Raw genomic sequence first — 20851 nt, 5'->3', positions numbered from 1 at the left:
TTCATTTATGCAGACACCTGTACTTTCGCCTCATGCATCATTAAACGTCACACTTGTCTGCTGTGTGCATGTAAATTTATGATAGTAAAAATAAATCTATGTTTGCTAAGCAGCTTTTTTTAAGTCACTGTTTTTTGCTGCTCTGGCCCTTTAAACACAAATACAATACAATTTCCAAATGCTGGAAAATTTAATACAGCATCACCGCCCACTTTGGATTAAACAAATAACAGTGAGTTTGTTTGTGAGATTGTTTTCCCTTGCTGAAGAATAATGAGAGTACAAGATGATAGTATAGTAAATGATTACAGTATTCTTTGGCACCAAAACAAACATAACAAATTCAGTGATTATGATGATGATGAGATTGCATCAATTGGACTGCAGTAGAAGGATGGCAAACAATCAATCGGGTCCATTGATTCTCACAAACTGGACCACATTGCAGTGTTGCCCCCAAGCCAACAACACAGGCCAGGATTGTCTGATTCTAAAGCGTCACACCAGCTGGAGTTGTTTTCCACACGGAGGAAAGCTTTGCTGCTACTTTCGGTCTTAAAGGTAGAGATTCTCCAATCAGGGTCTTATGCATGCTGCTGGTTCCAATACCGATCTCCCATGAGTGAAATTCGCTGATACTGATGCCTTTCATATGCATTCTATGCACTTATTCATTCATTCATTTTCTATCGTTTTTCCCTCACGAGGGTCGTGGGGGTTGCTGGAGCCTATCCCAGCTGTCCTCGGGCAAGAGGCGGGGCACACCCCGGACCGGTCGCCAGCCAATCACAGGGCACATATAGACAAACAACCATTCACACTCACATTCACACCTATGGACAATTTGGAGTCGCCAATTAACCTAGCATGTTTTTGCAATGTGGGAGCAAACCGGAGTACCCGGAGGAAACCCACGCATGCACGGGGAGAACATGCAAACTCCGCACAGAGATGGCCGAGGGTGGAATTGAACCCTGGTCTCCTAGCTGTGAGGTGTGCGTGCTAACCACTCGACTGCCGTGCAGCCCCCCGCCTTTGTGATGAGTGCCATTGGCCACGTTTGCCATATAAAGGAGGAAAGTTAGACTGCCAGGGGGCCGCAAAACCAGGTAACCAGGGGTGGGGAACTGCTGCTATGTTATTTCCGATTAGGTGAATGGAATTTCTGAACCTAACAAAGTAATTTGTTAAACATCAGGAATCAATGGTCCAAATCAATGAAGTGGTAAGCATGTTCCCTCTTAATTGGTAGCATGGTGATTAGGTTGCACGGAATCTTATATTCATCAAGTTGAGTAGGGTGTCTGTCTGCTGCTGATAGCCTGACAAACTTCACTACAGATTAGTCCAGCATACTTGGGATGTTGAAATCTCATCCAGACGATGCTGTTATGAAATGATGTAGGCGTTTTCAATAGTGGCTTCTTATCATGTGTACAGGCCAACATCACAGTTAAATGTGTTAAATGTACTTAAATGTTATGGTCAAGGGTTGGTTCATATTTGGTCAGTAAAGAAACAAAATGCAAAACAAAACTGCTTAGCCTTTGTTTCGACAGCTTTAATGATGTTTCGTGTAAACCATTTGTCTTTGTCTAGTTGACCTGTTTCACCGGGAAGGCCAAGTGCTCCCAAACAGTAACAGTAACATTGACGAGGCTTTTTAGGCTGTAGCTTCTTCACACTGCCCTGTCAGTCACTTAATGTGTACTGTGTGGAAACTTGCTATGCCTCCATACGGAGCCAAAAAATCAGAATCTGAATACCGCTACACTCACAATAGTCACTGTTGGAATGCCTTTAGACTCTCCTTATGTCAGCGTGAGAGCAGATGGAAGCAGTGTGTCTCCACATGCAAATATGTACATTGTGTGGATGTGCGTGCCATCATGGTGGACTTGGCGTGCAAACAAAAGCTCAGGATCTGTCAAAGGCAGCAGCACTAGCTGCCCTTCAGTCCAAGGTTCAGATGAAAGGAACTTTGATATCAGAAACTTTGGAGCAGGAACGCAACGCCAGAGGCCAAATGAGCTACAGTACATACACGTGTGCACAGCAATGCATGGTGATGCAAACATTTGCATGATAATGGCAGGGAGATCATGCAGCCTGATCTTTTGTTAATTCTGCTTACTTGGCAGTTGTGTGTGAATGTTTAAAGGAGACCTATTATGCTTTTCCCCCTTTTCTGACCTATAAATGTAGTTAGAATGTTGTATCCTTATGTTAAACGATGCCAAAGTTTCAGATAATGAGGTCTAAGCATTTGAAAGTGAGCCCTGAAAGAAGTTTGGCTCAAAACACTCTGTTTCAGAGGGTGTTGAAAAACTCTTCCTTTGTGATGTCACAGAGGAGCAGCCGGGTCTCCTCCTCCAAGCTATGCTTCTCTGTTTACAAGGCAAGCTGAGGCACAAGTTATTGGATCAAGAAAAAAATATTTTCATCTGTCAACAGCATTTCATATGGGACTGTTTTTGTGAACATGAATGTGAAATATCCTCCAAACTGTTGCTGTAACCAGAAGCAGGGCGCTTGGTGTCCGTTCACGCGGCACCCTCACATTCGGCTTCTGAGCTCCACGGCACCAACAGTGCCTCTGACAAAGTGTGTCCGACAATGAGTGCTCCTCCTCAGGTAGGCGAGGTTGGAGGCAAGCGCATACATCTGGTTTCTCCTGACCCCACTGCACCAGCGGTGCTAAGTTGCCACTCTGAGTTCATACATGGTACGTCAGGGGTCTCCAGCCAGTAGATCATGAGCTGCCTAGCTCCTCAACACTTTTCAGTTAGCTCTTTAAAGACTTTATTCATTTACTGTCAGCTCTTATAGCCACTATATTAGAAAGTGGGGTTCGTTCGTAGTTAGGAAGCACTTGGGGCGTGTGACCAATCACTGTGCAGTGGGCGTGCCTGGAGGCGGGCATTGGGCAGAATAAATTAAAACAGACCGTTTTGGCGGGAAGCGCAAATCCAAGGAAATACAGCTGGAATAGGTACTGGAAGATCTAGAAAGTTTTCTGTGCCGGTTATCGTGTGTAGCTGCTCTATAGGAGTCCAAAACCCAACACAAAGGGTTGAAAAATGAGCATAATAGGTCCCCTTTAACCTCGTAGATACCTGTTGGTCTTTGGACTGGACATCTTGCATCACTCACCAACGTTGCCCTTCCTAGAGTCTCATCATCATCACTCATTACTCCAGTGTTGCAGCTCCACAATAGTTGTTGGCCCCACCATCTTTCAAGCATGAATGAAGACATTAACAGTACTGCTGACCTTGTAGTTATCGTCAACCTTTGAATATCGCAGCTTCACTCTTATTGCTTATTTTTAAAAATATATAAGTGAATAAATCATGGTGTTTTGTGTATCCCACAGTCTATGCGTTGTGACCAATTTGGTAAATGGGTTTAGGTTGCAGCAGTGTGACAAAAACGGTGATTAAGTGAATATTTTGATTTTTGTTTGATTTGATTTTGCTTTTTTCCAACATTTTTGGTCTCAGGTGCACTTTAATGTCATGTTCCAGCCAAAGCACTTACTTGTTATTCAGACATGCTCTTAAAGTCACTCTGCTTTATCCCTTCTGATTTGTATTTAAATGCAGATTATATAGTCATTTTCTTTCTAAATATCAGCTAAATCCCTCAAGATTGAGGCCTCCCCCCTCCCCTTGACTTAAATCTGCTCATTTCTTTTTTGTGGTTAGCATGTTGGCCTCGGTTTGAATCTCTGTGTTTGCATCTCTATGTGGAGTTTGGATTTTCTCCCCTTGCCTTTGTGGATTGCCTGGCAACAAGTCCAGGGCCTACCTTTCCTAATGCCCAAAGTCAGCTGGGACAGATCTCGAAAGCTTTCTGTGCATGCTATTGTGTGTAACTGCTCTATAGGAGTCCACAACTCGATACGAAATGCCAAAAAACGAGCATAATAAGTCCCCTTGCTGGTTTGTTACGCTAGTGTGGACAATACTTTTGTAGGTTTACATTCAAATTCTTTATTTACAAATACGTTGTATTCAGTTAAACGTTCTTTGAAAAATTATGTTCTTTTCAACTTGTTCAAGCACAACATTGACCCAAGCTTTATGCTACAGCTAGCTAACAACCTAGCAAGATGACCAGCTAGGCTCTGATTTATTTCTTCAACTCTTAAGAAGCCAAAAATGTACCACTTCCTCACAGGATGGGAGGATAACTTGTTTTCTATCTATTGTTTTCTATATTTCTTTTTTCTCTATCATGTCAGACATGCCGTGGCATGACATCATGACTTCATGCAGTGCTAAGGATGTCTCATCAATGTTGTCATTTTTGCCACCTAGTTACCAGAATACTGCATATCACCTCTATTTCAATAGGATTTGACTAATTATAGACTATAGTCTACCATGAAACAGCAATCATTTATCATTTATTTAATATCTGAAAAAACGGCATATAGTGAGGGAGCGAGGATCAAAACGAGATACTGCAAAGGGTTCTGGCCATCAGGAGTAGGGTCGATCAATAGGCCGATTGACAGCCGTCTATTTATTGCAGTGCCGTAACTACGGTAACATTCAGACACAACATAAGTTGTGTCCTTGACACATGCATGCAGCATCAAGTCACTCTGAGGCTGTCACCAATCAGATTTTCTTCCAACCCTGGACAGTTTGTGTCCTAGGCCACCCCAGACTGCTTCACTGATGACACTGAGCTCTGCCTCTCTAGTAAACCAAACTACATACTCATCACCCCCTGCTTGTCTGAAATCTAATCCTGGTTCATCTCAAACAGTGACAAAACCGAGCTCCTTACTGGAACAAAATCAACACTCTAAAGTTGACAGTTTCTCCATCACCTTTGACAGCACCTCAGTCTCCCCCTCCCCTCAGGTAGAGAGTCTAGGTGTCATCTTGAATAGTCTTTCCAATCCCGTATCAATATATGTCATCATTCAGTATTGCACTTTTGCAACATTAACCGGTTTTGACCCTCTCTCACTGTTTAGTCTGGTCACCTCCAATATCAACTATTGCAACTCTCTCCTCTTTCGCCCTCCCACAATCTTCAACTATTGCTCGGATCATAACAAGAAACCCCTTCATTCTATCACATCACCCCCCATCCTACAGAAACTTTGCAGGCTTCCCGGTAAGACCAAGAAAAACTACAACCTTCTATTATGTAAGTTAAGCTGCACTGAGTTAACAGGCTGGTGAAGTATTGTCAGAGCTGCAATCAATGCATTTTAAAAATCCTTCATCAAAGTGTTCTCTCATTTGTCAGCCATCTGCACAGGAAGCTCAATCAATTGGTTCACACAGAGAACCATGGAAGAAACTGAATTGGGTTGCGGGCACTGAACCGTGGTTTCTTAATTGGCACAGGATTAGTTCATATCGATTCGGCCGCCCTGTGTGTGTCCGCTTAATCACCAAGCCCACTGCTTTCCCTTTAGCTTATTTGCATGTACACCCAGCCACCTGCCAGTCATTCACAGGCCAGTTGTGTGTCTTCAGAGGAAATCACCTGGACCACGTTTGTGTACTCACATTTCTTGTTAATATTACGTATCTCCACCGTACTCCAAATGGCTAATGCTTTGTCAGGCCCAGAAATCTGCCATCCAGTTATAGAAAATATTCTGATAGATGGCTGCGGTGATTGTGAAAGGGTGGGCCAGAGTGATGTGAGGAGAAGGAGAAAAGAAGAGATTGTCTGCAGGGGGAATAAAGTGAGGGCACAGCTTATGTATGAGAGAAGGAACAAAAGCGTGCATGAAAAGGAAGTGGGCTTATTGCAAAGATAGCCTTGGAAGATCAAGTACAGATTGACTAAAAGACTTTTGTTCTCCAGTCCGACACTGAATTACATTGTTATCAACAAACTTAAATATGTGGATTCTTCACTACTGTTTTTTTTGTCAAGGTCAGGTCTATTAAATTGGCAGTCCAGGGGCCAGATCTCAGATTGACGTCAGATCAGCCCACACCATGACACCATTATTCTGGCAGATTCCTAAAATCACTACAGTGCTGTCAAACACAGGATCTTTGACCAGCATTTTGCAAAGCTGTACCCTCATGCTGTATAAAGGATCTTTGACAAGTATTTTATTCGTAGGTCCTACAGCAAACAGCAAAGTTCCTGTCCTCATCCGTGAGTAATGTTTTTACAACAGATTGCTAAAAACAGCAACTTTATGAAAACCTTGTGTTTTTTGCTATGAAGTTTTAATATCACGATTATTGTGACCATAATTATCTTGGTTATAATTATCACAATATTAAAGGTGACTTATTATAATCATTTTCTGCCCTTTGTGGACACCTATAGAGCAGCTACACACGGTAACCTCCAGAAAGCTTTCTCGATCTTCTTCTGGAACCTATTTCAACTTTATTTCCTTGGATTTCCTTGGTCTGTTTTAAGTGTTGGTCCTGTTGGCCGAGACTTTTGTAGCCAGAATTTTATAGCTTGATTGTCCTCAATTTTCCTCTCAGAATCCTTTGCTAATCCAAAATATGTCCAGACTGGGGAACAAACTCCCAGGAGTACTGTTTCCGGGGGTGCCGTCTGCCATTGTACAACATTGCAAACTGCGCATGCATACGTGTTGGTGTTGCGCCTGTTTCTCCAGGAAATGAGCAGTGTCACTGATTCAAATTTCAAATTGAATTGGAGTTTTCTATTTTTTATTTTCTCATTTGAAATTACTGAGTCACCGACCGTGGGCCTTTGGCATTCGACCGTGGCGTTTTTGAGTGTTGCATCTGCCCCGCGTCGTACTCCATGAGTCGAGGATTTGTTTGTTTCGGCCACGCAGCTTCTGCCTTCGTTCAGTCAGCATGCTGCTGTGAGGTCAGTAGAGATGATGCTAGCTTAAGTTGGAGCGCAAAGATGGTGCATGATGGTGGGCCAGGTTATTGGAGCTTGCTGACTCACTGTGAGGTCTCTGGGGTGAAGAACTGCAAGGGTCTCTACAGCCCATCATCATCTGCTACCACTTCAAAGTCTGCCCTGATGGAGTCTTTATCGCTTTCTCCTCCTGCCTGCAAATCCCCCCCCCCCCCCCCCCCCCCCCCAGCATCCTCTTCCCAAGGTGCAGAGGTCAAACTGCCTCATCTTTTATGTATCGCTTTCCCTCATTGATTGCACTGGAAGAGATTTATAATACAGAGGCCTATTTCACTATCACACTACAGCATATGGACAGCTTGTTCCTCTCAGTTGTTGCTGTCTTTCCACTTTGGTGTGTCTGGAGGCTGACATCATTCCTGCTGCGTCTTCTCAGTGCTTCATACCGCAATCTGACTGAAGCTGCTGAACAAGAGCATAAGTACAGGCCTGTGCAAAATTCAGAATTAAATTTGAATTGAAACCCCCACATAATGCTGAATTGTCACTAGTCGTCTCTCAAGTAAGATCTTTGCAACCACAATCCAAATTTAAGAATGGAATTGTAATGTAGAGATCATACTCAAATCCAATTCATGCAGTGTACCAAAGGTTTCATAGTGAAAACTCAGATTACAAATACATATACAAGGTAACATACCCACATCAGCCACAGTAAAGATGATAGGTGTTATTGCCTTCATTGTCAGGTTGTGTTTACACACGTTGAATGTTATTTTACCCAGCCAGACTCCCCTCCGGCCCTCGCATCCACCACTCAGCCTCCAAAGTTTGTGTTGCCATGTGTGTGTTCGGCACCCCAGCTGAGTGTGAAATTGAAATTCCTCCCAGTCCATGCGCCGTGATTGACAGTGAGGCCAGCACAAGGCGGAAGTGCGAAGTCAACTTTCACAATGGTGTGGTTGGCATTTTTCCACTTGTGTGCTTTATCAGACTTTTAAGCTTCTTGGAGCACATTAGCATTGCGTTTGTGGACGCTGTCATGAGGATAATTTGGCTTAAATACTCTTGACTATGTTGCATGTCCTTGGATGTTGATGCTAAACATCAGATCTCAGTGCGGCTTTAACCTCGTCATCATTCACATCATCATCACACTTTTCCCATGGAGCAATCCAGTCTAGGTCAATATGCTAGGTTTACGTCCTCGTCTCAGCTTTGTTAAGGTCATATCTAATGTATAGCTCACGGGTAGGCCCACAAACTGAACAATGAAAGGATGCACACGTAAATATGCTAAGAAGTTATACTGTAGTTCAAGAAAAATAAATCCTATTTTTGCATTTGTCATATACATATCAACTTTCTTCTCAAATATTCTTTGGAAATGTTACTTTTGTAATATTTTAAATTTATTCACATAATATTTGGACCTTATTCCCATGTTATAATGTTTCCCCAACCTCAGTTCACAAAAATGTATTAATTAATTTAAATTAATTTAGGAGAACTTTTAAATATATTTTTTATTGAATATTTCAATTCTGTGCTACTAAAATGACATTATTTTCCTTAATAATACAAGGTCATGATTTTTTTTGTAAGAATCTTTTTTATTTCAGTATTTTGAAATAAAATTATATATTATTATTATTATTAGTCATTCTTTTAAAATTATTGCTTAAATTATTTTTTATTTGCCAAATGTTTCAACTTTCTTTTTACTATTTTTTTCAAGTATTATGAAAGAGTATTATAAAGAGTATTATCTTCTTTATTCTCGTAATATTTTGACTTTATACCTGTCATCAACTTTTTCCCCAACGTAATTTTCCAAAATGTAAAATTTTTGTGTGTTTCTTATAATATTAAAACTTTGATGCTAATTTTCCTCGTGAAATTGTTTTATTTTGGAAAATCATGAAGCAGTAGAAAATGAATGAATGAATAAATTACTTTTTCTCATTAGATGACAACCTTTTTCTCCTGAATAATCTGACTTTATTCTTGTAAAATTATTATGAATTATTTTTCCAGTATGCTAATAGCATAAAAAAGCAAGCGATTTCTAAACCCCTGCTTTAGATTGAATTACAGTGATGAAGAAATCTGATGCACCTGGATTGCCTGTCCTCCCTTTGACCTGTCTGTGTGCAAGCGTGTGTGTGTGTGTGTGTGTTTGTCCCGGCCTGTCCCACTAGGACATCATCATTCAGACCACCATCTGTTCTGTGCCCCAAAGTTGAACTGATCTGCCACTTCCTCTTCATCACCTGTGGACAGTACACTCATTTCATGCAATGAAAACACTGCAGTTGTTCAGGATGGATAATTTTTTTTCATATTGTCTATCAATTTTTTAAAAAAATTCTTCAAACCTTTAGCAAAAACCATTACTGACATCAAAGAAGACAGTATTGACACTATTAGAATGTAGCTTAGTGGTTGTTACTAAAAGTGTAATAATGGTTAATATGTATTTAGTTTGAGTGCCTCCAAATGAGTCTTCCTGGGGAAAAAAGAGCAAATGGGCTTCAAATGAGTAAGCTGTCCTCCTTATCTCTTCCCTCCTCACGCTGTCCATGAATTTTCTTTTTCAGCCCCAAGAACAGAACAGCCGGGATTTATGATCAAGCCAACCAATTGGTGCGATTGTACAGCCAAACACGACTACTCTGGGCTTGCATTCTCACGGCCATTTTAATGTCTTTTAATCTCCCCACTTGGCTTGAAGACGAAGCGTTCGATTTCCTTTTCAGCTCTGAGCACCAGAGATTTGTTGTACTTTGCCTCTTTTTTTTGCCTCTTTTTTTTTTTATCTCCAAATGAGAATTCACCAACGCTTTGCAACAGAAAGCAGGCAGCAGCGACACAGCAAGAGCAAGCGCTGCCTTTTGATTTATGCTGATGACTTCCTCAAATGTTGACTGTCTTTGTTCACTTCCAGGTGGAGAGATGAACACACTCACAGGACAGAGGTGGCCGAATTAAACACAGCCCGGCAAAGATGAGACAATAAAGCAGGTCAGTTTGTCCACTGCTGCTTCTGCAAGATGCTAAAAAAAGGTTCAGTTCAACTGAACTTGGTCTTCTTATAGTGGTAAGTATAATGGTACCTTGGTTTTTCTTATGAAAACCAAATTAGTTTTTCCCAAAGGAAATAATGTAAGTCCAATTAATTGGCGACGGACACTCAAAGCAACGACAAACCCTCCTGCTAGCTTGATGTTGTGTTATTATTCGACAAGAACCAATCATGAGCTATGAAAAAATCTCTCAAATATTTAGTTCTTATTTAAACTCATATTGGTACTTGTTTGTATATTTATTTTGAGTGTTAAGTTATTGTGTGATGAGTTTAGTGTTCTTTGCAAAGGGGTTTCATAGGCTGACAAGCTGTGAGTGGACTGATAGCTTGTGATTGAAGTGATCACAAGTGATTGGAGTGATTGTGATCCTGCTACTGTTTCCTCACTGACTCACAAGCGACACTCTATTGAAACAATTAGTAGTAGTTCTGAAGAGATGTCATGCGATTAGCTATAAATTAGCCACACCACTTTGTACAGCAACTTTTTTGAGCGCTCAAGTACTGCTGAACAAAGTATGAAATCTCAATGCTTGAAGAGAAAACGTTATTTCTAAATTGTTACTGACTTTTGACCACAAGCTTTATATATTTGCGTGGATGTGAATGCTGAATATTGAATGTATATATCTAAAATGAAAGACTATGTTGTAGTATTTGGCTGAATGATCAATATCATCATGTCTTTTATTACTGACACTATTTTATTACATGGCGTGTAATTAAGTGGAATCAAACCACATGACTTTGTGTGCTATGTGGCAGCAGTTTGACGCTAATGCTATGTGACAGTCGTGGTGAGCGTACAAACGTGCACATAAACACAACGCTGGCCCCCTGTTGTGAACAATATGAACGTTCTGAGAGTGGGAAGAGGATTAAAAACAACAATTCCCAGCTCGGAAGGCACAGCGAGGCAGCTTAAATTATGCAGGTCGATGTGTTAAGTTTAATTGACTCCGCTCGCCGCATTTGTGCGACTGACAAGCAACAGCAGCGTTCATGTCGAAGCAGCCTCTGCTTTATTATCCGCCACAAGCTTAAGAACACACCACAAATGCCACAGGGAGGGGAACACTTCTTGAACAGGCATTATAGGATATTGGAAAGTTTTCATCTCTCTCTCTCACACACACACACACACACACATACACACACGCTGCACCACCATGCTTCACACAACGAAAGTGTTTCTAAATGCTTTCTATTAGAATCCCCATAATTGAAGTTTATAGATTTTCCCATTATTGTGTATGATCATCCGGAAGTAACCTCTTTTCCGCATGCCAGAGATGGCATATAATTGTGAAAGTCATCACAACGCATGGCCTTTTTTTCCCCAGCAGTTTCCCCTGCAGATATTTGACATGAATCTTTGCCTCACATGTTTTTCCCAACAGGGAAGGTATTGGTTGCTATGGTGATGGTGGCTTACCTTATCCAATTAATTTCCTTTTGCATTGAACTTTATTAACAAAGCAGGATAAAGAGGGAACTATTTCTTTTCATTTGTAATATGGCGAGTCTAAAAAAGTATGTAGACTTACTAGTACATAGTAGTACTTTTATTTTTGTTACATTGAAGCTTTTTGTGAATGTAACCTTTCAAAAAATGGCCTCTTGCGGAATTTGTCTCTGACGTGTTTGGCATCTGGTGAGCCATGACTCCATTTGTCACAGCGAGTCATGACAGTGTGGCTAATTAGTTTGCTGCTAACAAAGGAGCTGTCTGCTGGAAATCTCCAGCCGTCCATCTATGTGGATGCTGAGCGGTGTTTGTTTCCTACATGACAGATTCACTTTGAATGTCATGCAGCTCTCTGCTTGCCCAGTTTTTTGACAAAGCCTGCATTAAAACTGCAAAGGATGTATGTTGCCTAAATGGCGTTTTAAGCCCAGCCTTGCACGCGCACCTTATTATGCTGTTGTTTCGTCTCATCGTGCTTGACTGAAGCTCAGATCAAGTTTTATGCAAATGAACAAAGGAAGAGAACACGCATGGGTTATCTATTTCAGATTTAACAAAGATGGAAGTATGTCAACATGTTCAATTTGATTTTACATGACACATTTCAGTCACGACATACAGTAAAAGAGCCCACAAAAAACACAAGCAAGTGGGCTACACCACTGAACTGGTGCTATTTACTTGTTGTGATTCCCAAAATGAACTTACATTCATTCATTTTCTACCGCTTATCCTCACAAGGGTCGTGGGGGTGCGAGAGGCAGGGGTACACCCTGGACTGGTCGACAACCGATCACAGGGCACATATAGACAACAATATAAATAACCATTCACACTCACATTCATACCTATGGACAATTTGGAGTCGCCAATTAACCTAGCATGTTTTAGGAATGTGGGAGGAAACCGGATTCCCCGGAGAAAACCCACGCATGTATAGGGAGAACATGCAAACTCCACACGGAGATGGTCGAGGTGGTTGAGGGCCAACCACTCATCCGCCGTGCAGCCCTATGAACTCACATGTCTGTCTTTTTCAACTTTAAATGATAAATACACATAAGGTCTATTAGCCCTTCTCTGGCAACAATGTTTAATTTTTGTATACCTTTCCTAAACCAGGATGACTCATTTAACTAACAGGAGTGAGATTTCAGCATAGAATTAGTAAATACACTGGTGCCTTGGTTAACGTCAGAAGGTCCGACTCAAACCAAAACAGACTCGAACCAAAGTAAATAATAATGGAATAATGGAAAATAATGGAAATCTAATTCAACCAAAAAGAGTGTTATGGATAGAAAATGAGACATGCAAAAATACAGTGTGACCCTCAATGCGCAAGAATGCAGCATGGGAACCGGAGTAGATTTACATTTATATTCACCTTTACATACCACTGAAATGATGAGTGTTCTCGTTAAGCCATAAAATTTGGAGGTTCCCTTGTCTTTGTGTGGGTCCTTGTGTTTGTTACATTGTGTATCTCTCCACAGCTCTGATATAAACAAATGCTGTTGGCCTAAAATGCACCCACAGCCCACAATGCATTGTGTCCAATTCAGTCCAATTCAACTGAACCACTTGGTCCAACATTAGATGGAAAAGTGTCACATGATTGTATGTATGTTTATGATGCTGAAGGTGTATGTCTTTCAAAGCGCATTTTACAACAATAGGTGGTTAACTGTGATTGTAATTGTCAAGACCATTTAATTGATTGTATTAAGAGAAGACTGGAGACCACTGGTATGTAACAATATTGTCTGTCGTCTCTATGACACAGCTGTGTGTAACGCCAAGTAGTAATTTGACCACATTCCTCTTGATTCAAAGGTTACCAACATAACCTGTAGTCCTGTAAGTTGAGGTGTGGATAAATAAAACTCAAGAAAACCCACTGGAGTTGAGTTGATAAAGCATCCTCTGCGATCTTCTCAAGTGCAGTCCTACAGAAGTCCTAGTGAATTTGTCAGTCGATAACCAAGAGCAATTTGCGAATGGGGAAAACTTAACCTTTTCATCAGCAAATTGTAGGACAAGTAAAAATGGAGGATCCACTCTCAGAACTCAAGGAGCTCAAGAAACAGTGGTCTACTGCAAGAGGTTCCTTTACAGAGAGGATTAACCATATCTACAGGCGAGCAAACAAGATGGGGGAAAACGAGATCCAAGTGGTGATTACGTGACTCTATGGGGACTTGAGTAATGTAGTAATGTAGAGGACTGAGAAATTACTCTGCACAGGTTCCTTTGGAGAGACAACCAAGATGAGGACAACAGGGAGTATGCCATCAAGAGGGTTAATATTGGGGACAAACCAGCCGCGGGTATCGCCCAGGTAGCAACGAAGGAAATCGCAAAGTTAAGCATTTTCTCCCCATGGAAGAGGAAAGAAGTGTCCTGGAAGAGGACAGCTATGTTGACGACATCCTTACCTGTCATAACTGTCTTGAGAAACTCGACAAGATCACGCCGGGAGTTTAAATGATCCTGCAGGCTGGAGGAATCTTCCTCGAGCCTTGGGTGCGGTCAGGTAAAGTGGGAGGAAGGTGGACACCAATATTCCAAAGCAGTGTAGACCTTTGTCCTCCCCAACCAACTGATGGACGAGGACAACAAAGCCCTGGGAGTCGGGTACCTTGTAGAAGACGAAGACTGTACATTGTGGCTACAATCACCTATTCAAAGAAAATGAAGAAAATGAGGACTGGGGAAAAAAATCTAACGATGGAAGATGTGCCTAGCAACACTCCAAACCCACTGACGAGGAGGGAACTGTTGAGCCAAATTGCAGGACTTGCTTGACCCTTCAATTGATGGTATGAAGAGAAGACCGGAGAGACCACTGGTATATAACAATGTCATCTGTCATCACTACGATACAGCTGTGTGTAACATTAAGTAGTAATTTGACTATATTTCTCTTGATTCAAAGGTTCTCAACCTAACCTGTACTGCTGTAATTATTTGAGGTGTGGAATAAAACTGGAAAACCCACTAGAGTTGATAAAGCATCTTCTGCGATATCAAGTTCAGGCTGGTGCAAGTCCTAAAGAACTTGACATTCAGATTGGTTTATCACTGCTAGCGTATGTACAGTATTCCATTGCTGTGTGGGTGGGAAATGGTCCGACAGTCATTCAAGCAGTGCGCTTGCCAAAGTAGCACAACAACATTTTTCAGATTTCAATTGTATTTATTAAATATGCAATCACACAAATATGTAGGACACTTTACTGAATAAAAGAACATTATTTTACAGTTAATTTTGTTCTGCATTTACAATTTATTTTCTGGGGACCCAAAAGGCCCCACTAAAGTGGAATGGCCCAAATACGTAGGGGGGGGGGCATCTCCTTGGTGTAAGTAATAAGACATTAAAGTGGCCACGCTCAGCCTCTACTGACATCCTTAAAAGCCACTTTGACTTAATCAGGAAATTCACTGGTTGGCTTAATGCTTTCTGCTCTCTCCTTTAAAACACTCCTTGACAACCTTCTGTGGAAGAGGGGGAAGGACAGTTTATCAGTTTATCCTGTGTGTCTGTGCGTGTGTACTACGTTGGTTTGAAATATTCATGTTATGAAATATTTATATTTTTTATCAGTACAGTTGACTTTTGTTAAAGTTAATTTGAATGAGCCTTTGTGTCTATATAAAGAAAAGTGCATCTGTTTGTACTGTTCTACTTGTTCTGAAGCACTTGATATATTTAATATATTAAGTTGTCGTTACATATGTTACATTTTTCTTTCTGCTCAATTATCTTTCCCTGCTTTTTTCCACTTTAAGTCAACTAGTAAGGACACTGGCTAGGTTTTGTACCCCTACGCATGCAAGACTTATTTAAAAAACATGGTTTACTTCAAAATATACAAAACTACATATGATTACATCCTAGGTTCCCAAAGTTGGGGATACCCCCAGTGGTACATCATAAGACTTGCATGAAAAAGCAAGTAAGTGCGATGATTATGTTATCATCATCATTATGTTATGGGCATTAAGAGTGTTTAATCTTTAAAATTTCACTTCTATCAGTGTTCAAATCCTCGCATGACACAGTGTGTGTGTGTGTGTATCTGGATTAGAGATCATCGAAATTAGGCTATTTTTGTACTCCGGTTTCTGGTTTATCATGTTTGTTGACCTTTCCCCTCAAATGAAAATGCAGACTTCATCACAAAAAAGAAGCTCAAATTCAACCGAAATGGCAAACGGAAGGATCCCAACATCAGATTGAAATTTAAAAAAATATGTAGGACGATGACTATGTAGTTATCAAATGAATAACCAATTAATCATGTCTGATACGGCAAGTTAATTCAGATTAAAAAAAGGTTTGTTTTTTTAAAGTGTGACTGTAAAAAGTTTGGGAACCACTGATCTATAGCAATCTAAAATTACCAGAAACAAAGTACAAACAAAAGCAGGCGCAGCTGTGGAGAAATCTAGAAACCAATCATAACATATGAACGCAAAATGCAAAATAAAATAAATATGGTTTGCATTTGCTTTGAAAAAGGCAGCATTTCAAGAAATGATATACATAGTGATGATATACAAGTATTATGACTATGATTATTATTAACCATTATCATAACAATGCTTTATTTTGTCTAAAAAATGTCAATGATAATATTGTTTAGCGTCAACAATAAACATTTCAAAACGCACTTGCAATGTTTTGTGACTTGGCTAAATAAAAAAAATATGTTTGTCAAGTCATATTTTACTGTACTTAAAATTAATATTCAAATCTTGTCCCCGCTCCCTCTTGTGGACCCACAATGTCATCTCGTGAGGTGGGTGTCTCGTGACACCCTTACTAATGAGAGGCTGAGCAGCGTGTGGTGTTTATATAGTGTGCGCCATCCATGCAGCATCCTTGTGTTTTGCCAGCAGCATCATGAGCATCATCATCATTTCTTGACTGCCTGCAAAGATTGTAGGCAACGAGAGGATTCAGCGGCTCTCCCAACTAACCTTAGACAAAATGAGGAACAAAAAAAGAAAGGCTTCTATGTTAGATGATAGCAAGGCTGGCAGAATATGTACTTTGCAGTAAATGTTTTCTTCCTCAAAGAACCATAGAGACATGGCATATAGGTGTAAAGATATGCCATAATCATGGTTCGGTACCCCCCTCGGTTTTAAGGTCATGGTTTGGTTCATTTTGTGTACAGTAAGGGGACAAAATACATAACATAAAACTTCCTAGGTTTTGTTTAAACAAGGGATGAAACAATTCATTGAGTATTTTTTAAAAATTAATCAAGGAATTTTCACCGCCTCGAGGAATTATCACATGTGCTTATGTCACTCACCCAGAGAAAGAAGATGTTTGATTGTGGGAAGATGGAAGAGACAAGGGAAAATGACAATGGCGGTGAAAGAGAACATTTAATGGTAATGTAGTTACTATCATAATGTTAGCCATATTGGCTTGATAGGGCTGTGTTTTTCTTAATTATTGCAATTTTGTATGGGTGCCTAGCACTTCACCTTTGGCGGATTTGCTGCATTGCAGGGTTTTTAAGTAAAATTTTGTGTTTTTTTCACATCTACAAACATGCATTATGTTCCGCATCCTTGTGGTGTATTGGAGCGTTCTATCAGTGCCCTGTTGTATGTTACTACTGCTACCACAGAGGATGGTGTATACTCATGTGAGAGTTGACAACGTGTCCAGACATTCCAATTTTCTCAGTATGTGTAGCCAGGCACAACAATCCAGATTGGCTAAGGAAGAACACGCCCATTGTGTTCTGCCTTCTGATTGGCTCCATTATCAATCTCCTTTGTGCACCACTGCCTTTCCTCTTTGCTATGATCGCTAGGGCGCCACTATGGCATACAGTAAATTAATATTCGGTTTGTGGAGGACTATGAGGAGGACTAAAACACTACAACAGGTAATATATTTAAGGTAACAAGTGTACAAAAACGTGACAGCCAAACAATGCCGGCATGGGGCACGTCAGAGGAGTGAATATGGTGAGTCACTTAATAATTTGTCAGATTGATTATTGATTATTAAAATTATTAACGAAATGTGAACTGAGCATTTACTCAAGAGACAAATGTGAGAAAATGTGTGCCTGTCTGAGAAAATTTTGTTTTTTGAGGGGTTTTACAGCCTTTAAATGTAACCAATAATTGCAAACAAATATGGTTGGCTACTTTGCAAATTTCACTAATTGCAGTCTATTTTGGGAACAGATCTCCCATGATCAATGAGGGAACCATGTATAAGCTGCTACTTTTTTCTCATGCTATGAACCCTGCAGTTTGTACAGTGATGCAAATGATTTGTGGCTAAAACTATAGTTTCCATGATACTTAAAGAGCAGCTTCAGGAAGTAGTCAAGTGGTCGCGAATATTACATTTTGAAGTCTTATCAAGTGTAGAATTACTACAGTTAAGTTGAATTTAGCCTAGGTTGACTGGTCATGCCCGAAAAGTGGGGCATATGGATGACATCACATCATGTCATCTGACTGGTTTAATACATTACACTGTCTCACATGGTGGGTTGAAAAAACTGAGCAAGCATATCTGCTAAAAGTGTGTGTGACGAAGGAATTATTCGGTCATTCACTTGTGAAGACGAGGACGACTTAAGTGGTTTTAGGATGAGGACGGCGATGAATTACTTTTTTGGTAGGCCACTTTTGAACTAGCCTTGTTACATGCACTGTTTGGCAGCGCAATATTTATCAGTTATTACATTTCTGTGCATTAAACATCCAATGTTATGATTTAGAAAACTGCAGCAGTCTGTATTTTTGCAAATCTATATTTCTCTTTAAATTTAGTGAGTACGTCTATTATACTGGTGCCAATAGTCCGGATGCACACTCATCAACGTACTGTAATATGTCATTTATTCTTAGTAGCTCGTGGTGGCCAAAACCGTTCATTTCAGTGAACCGGATTATTCCGGTTCATTTAGCAAAAAGATCCGTTCATTTCGGTCATTTTGGTCAATTGACCGTTAGCCTGTGATCTCTCCCTGTGCATAGACCCGGTCAGTCGTGTGGAGTCAGTCCGTTCACTCATGTTCACGTTCGTTCCGACTCAACAGCGCAACAACACGTGATGACTTACCTTTGACCTGTGCGTTCATGACCGACACCCCACTAGTACCTAGTATTCATATTCTTAGTATTCTTCACCTAATAAGCACCATTATGTAGTTCATCATACCCAAGAAAATACTGTTTATTCCAATGCATTATTGCTCTTTAACCAAGTAAAAATGTGTTTTGTGTGATTACTCAATTCATTTTCAGGAGAATACCTGATTACTAAAATACTCAATAGCTGTGAGCCTATTATTCAGATTGTCATATTCTGCTAATAAGGCTGTTGTTTTACATTTTCATCAGTCTATTTATTTTTCAATGATTCTGAATCAGAATATAAGAAACTGAACATCTTTCAATCCGTCTGAGTCTACCGCAGAGAGGCACGTTTGTCTGACTTTTCTTACATCACCTTTGGCTTGCTTGACAACCACAGCAGAAGCAGCAGGTCCTCATCTTCTGATTGACAGAAATTTACCACGCATCAGCAGCATCTCTAATGTGTGTGTGTGTGTCCAGCCGGCAGAAAGCCAGTGTGACCCACCTTCAGCTTTTCAGCTTTAGTGTGGACAGCTGTGCGGCAAACGTGGTGCAGTGGATCACAGCAAGGGTCTTTTATTTAGGTCACATTCTTCACTCCAGTGGATCTCTGTCAGATGCAATGAATACCTTCAGTTGGACACGGCCCACTGTGGAAGTTGGAAGTGTTCATGTGCTATATGAGTGAGCGAGGGATGGCTAGTAGATTAACGCACCGGCTTAATTCTTCCCCCAAGTGATTTAATCCCTCGGTTAAGCATCACAGCAAAATGACGTTAATCATTGGACCAAATTTTTCTCAAATAAATCAGGTTCTCATAAACACGCCTTCATGTGTCGTGTCCTCTACTTGTGGAAAAGATGTCATGTTTTATTGCACTGCCCCGTCTCATGTCCTCCACTCTGGCCTTTTGCATTCTAAATGACGCTAATGAATAGTGCCTCCTCTGCTGCCACAGCACATTGCTGAGGTTGCTGGGGTCTTATCATTGTCTTGTTAGTGTTGCCACAGAGCACAGGCTGGCTACCGGAGCCTTACGCCGCTTGCAGACACTCTAAAGGTGCACAAGGACGCCATTGTTCATGCTAGGGCAAGGTCGTTTATTGCCACTTTGCCTCGACAGGTTCAGAAGCCTGTCAGCTGCTTTTTACTGGTCTATTACATTTCTCTCAGAGGGGAAACTGAAAGAACAGGATGTGATTATGTTCTGTGTGCGTGTGTGACTGTGCGTGTGTGTCCGTGCATTCTGAGCAGGTGGATTGTACGCGAAAATAAAGGCTTGTCCTTTTAAGAAGACAGTGCTGTTTCTTTTTTAAATGATGAAGCAGAGGACGCTTGTCTGTTCTGTTTATTTGCTAAATTTGTATTATTTGACTGTCGAACATTGTAGTCCTCAAAATAGCAACATTTCCTCAGACCTTCTATGAAATCTGCCTGAGTGAAGGGAGAAGGGAGCTAGGGGTCAAGCTGCTGCTATATTTAACCGTAATGCTTTTCCAAGTTTTCCAGCACAAAAATAAATGAAAGACAAATTGAAGAATTTTCAGGGCCAATACAGATACAGATATTTAGTACTCAAAGAGGTTGATAATTGATATTGGGAAACAGTATACAGTATCAAAATACTGGTGGCAAAATTTGATATAATGCTCCAAAAAACTCCAACTTGTAACTTACTTGAACTCAAATTATTTTGTGTATTCCTTGTGGTACGGCACATGAGTGTACGGTAATGACCAGACATTTACATGACATTGTGTGCCATGGGATTCATGCAGTATGCAAACATAACCCACACAGAAAACTCTGCATCTACAGTGGGATAAAAAAGTTTTATCATTTTCAATATTTTCCTTTATAAATCCCTGATTGTTGGGATCAGCCATTTCAGTTAAATATCTCATTTCGCGGACCAACACAGTGATATATAAATGAAATGAAGTTTATAGGATTTACAGAAAGCAGAGCTTGGGAGGAGGGCAGAGAGTGTATCACGCCTACAGTCACGCCCATATAAGGAAGCCCGCTCCTCTGTAACATCACAAAGGAACAGTTTTGCAAAGCCCTCTGAAACTGAGCATTTTGAGCCATTCCACACTTCTTTCATGTCTCACTTCCAAATACGCAAACCTCATTATCTGAAACTTTGGCATCAACACGAGAATACTACTTTCTAACTAGATTTATAGGTCAGACAAGTGGAAAAACCATAACAGGTCCCTTTTAAGAGAATCTACTGCCTTAACTGTCCTGGTTTCCTACCGTAAAGTAATGTCCATACGTTTCTACATGATACTGTAGACACCGTGTGTATATATAC

At 40.6% G+C, this 20851-nt stretch overlaps 1 protein-coding gene across 2 annotated transcripts in view; it reads left to right on the top strand.

The window, feature by feature from the left end:
• Nucleotides 1-20851, top strand: part of dlgap1b (discs, large (Drosophila) homolog-associated protein 1b) — a 66254-nt gene that overhangs the window by 16248 nt on the left and 29155 nt on the right. For both annotated transcript variants that reach the window (XM_058060867.1, XM_058060866.1), the window contains exon 2: nt 9791-9867. The gene's annotated coding sequence lies outside the window, so the exon portion shown is untranslated. The remainder of the gene's footprint in view (nt 1-9790; nt 9868-20851) is intronic.

The sequence above is a fragment of the Doryrhamphus excisus genome, chromosome 21 (genome assembly GCF_030265055.1).
Source record: "Doryrhamphus excisus isolate RoL2022-K1 chromosome 21, RoL_Dexc_1.0, whole genome shotgun sequence".
Classification (NCBI taxonomy): domain Eukaryota; kingdom Metazoa; phylum Chordata; class Actinopteri; order Syngnathiformes; family Syngnathidae; genus Doryrhamphus; species Doryrhamphus excisus.
Note: the sequence above shows the minus strand (reverse complement) of the source record. Positions and strands in the feature narration are given on the sequence as shown.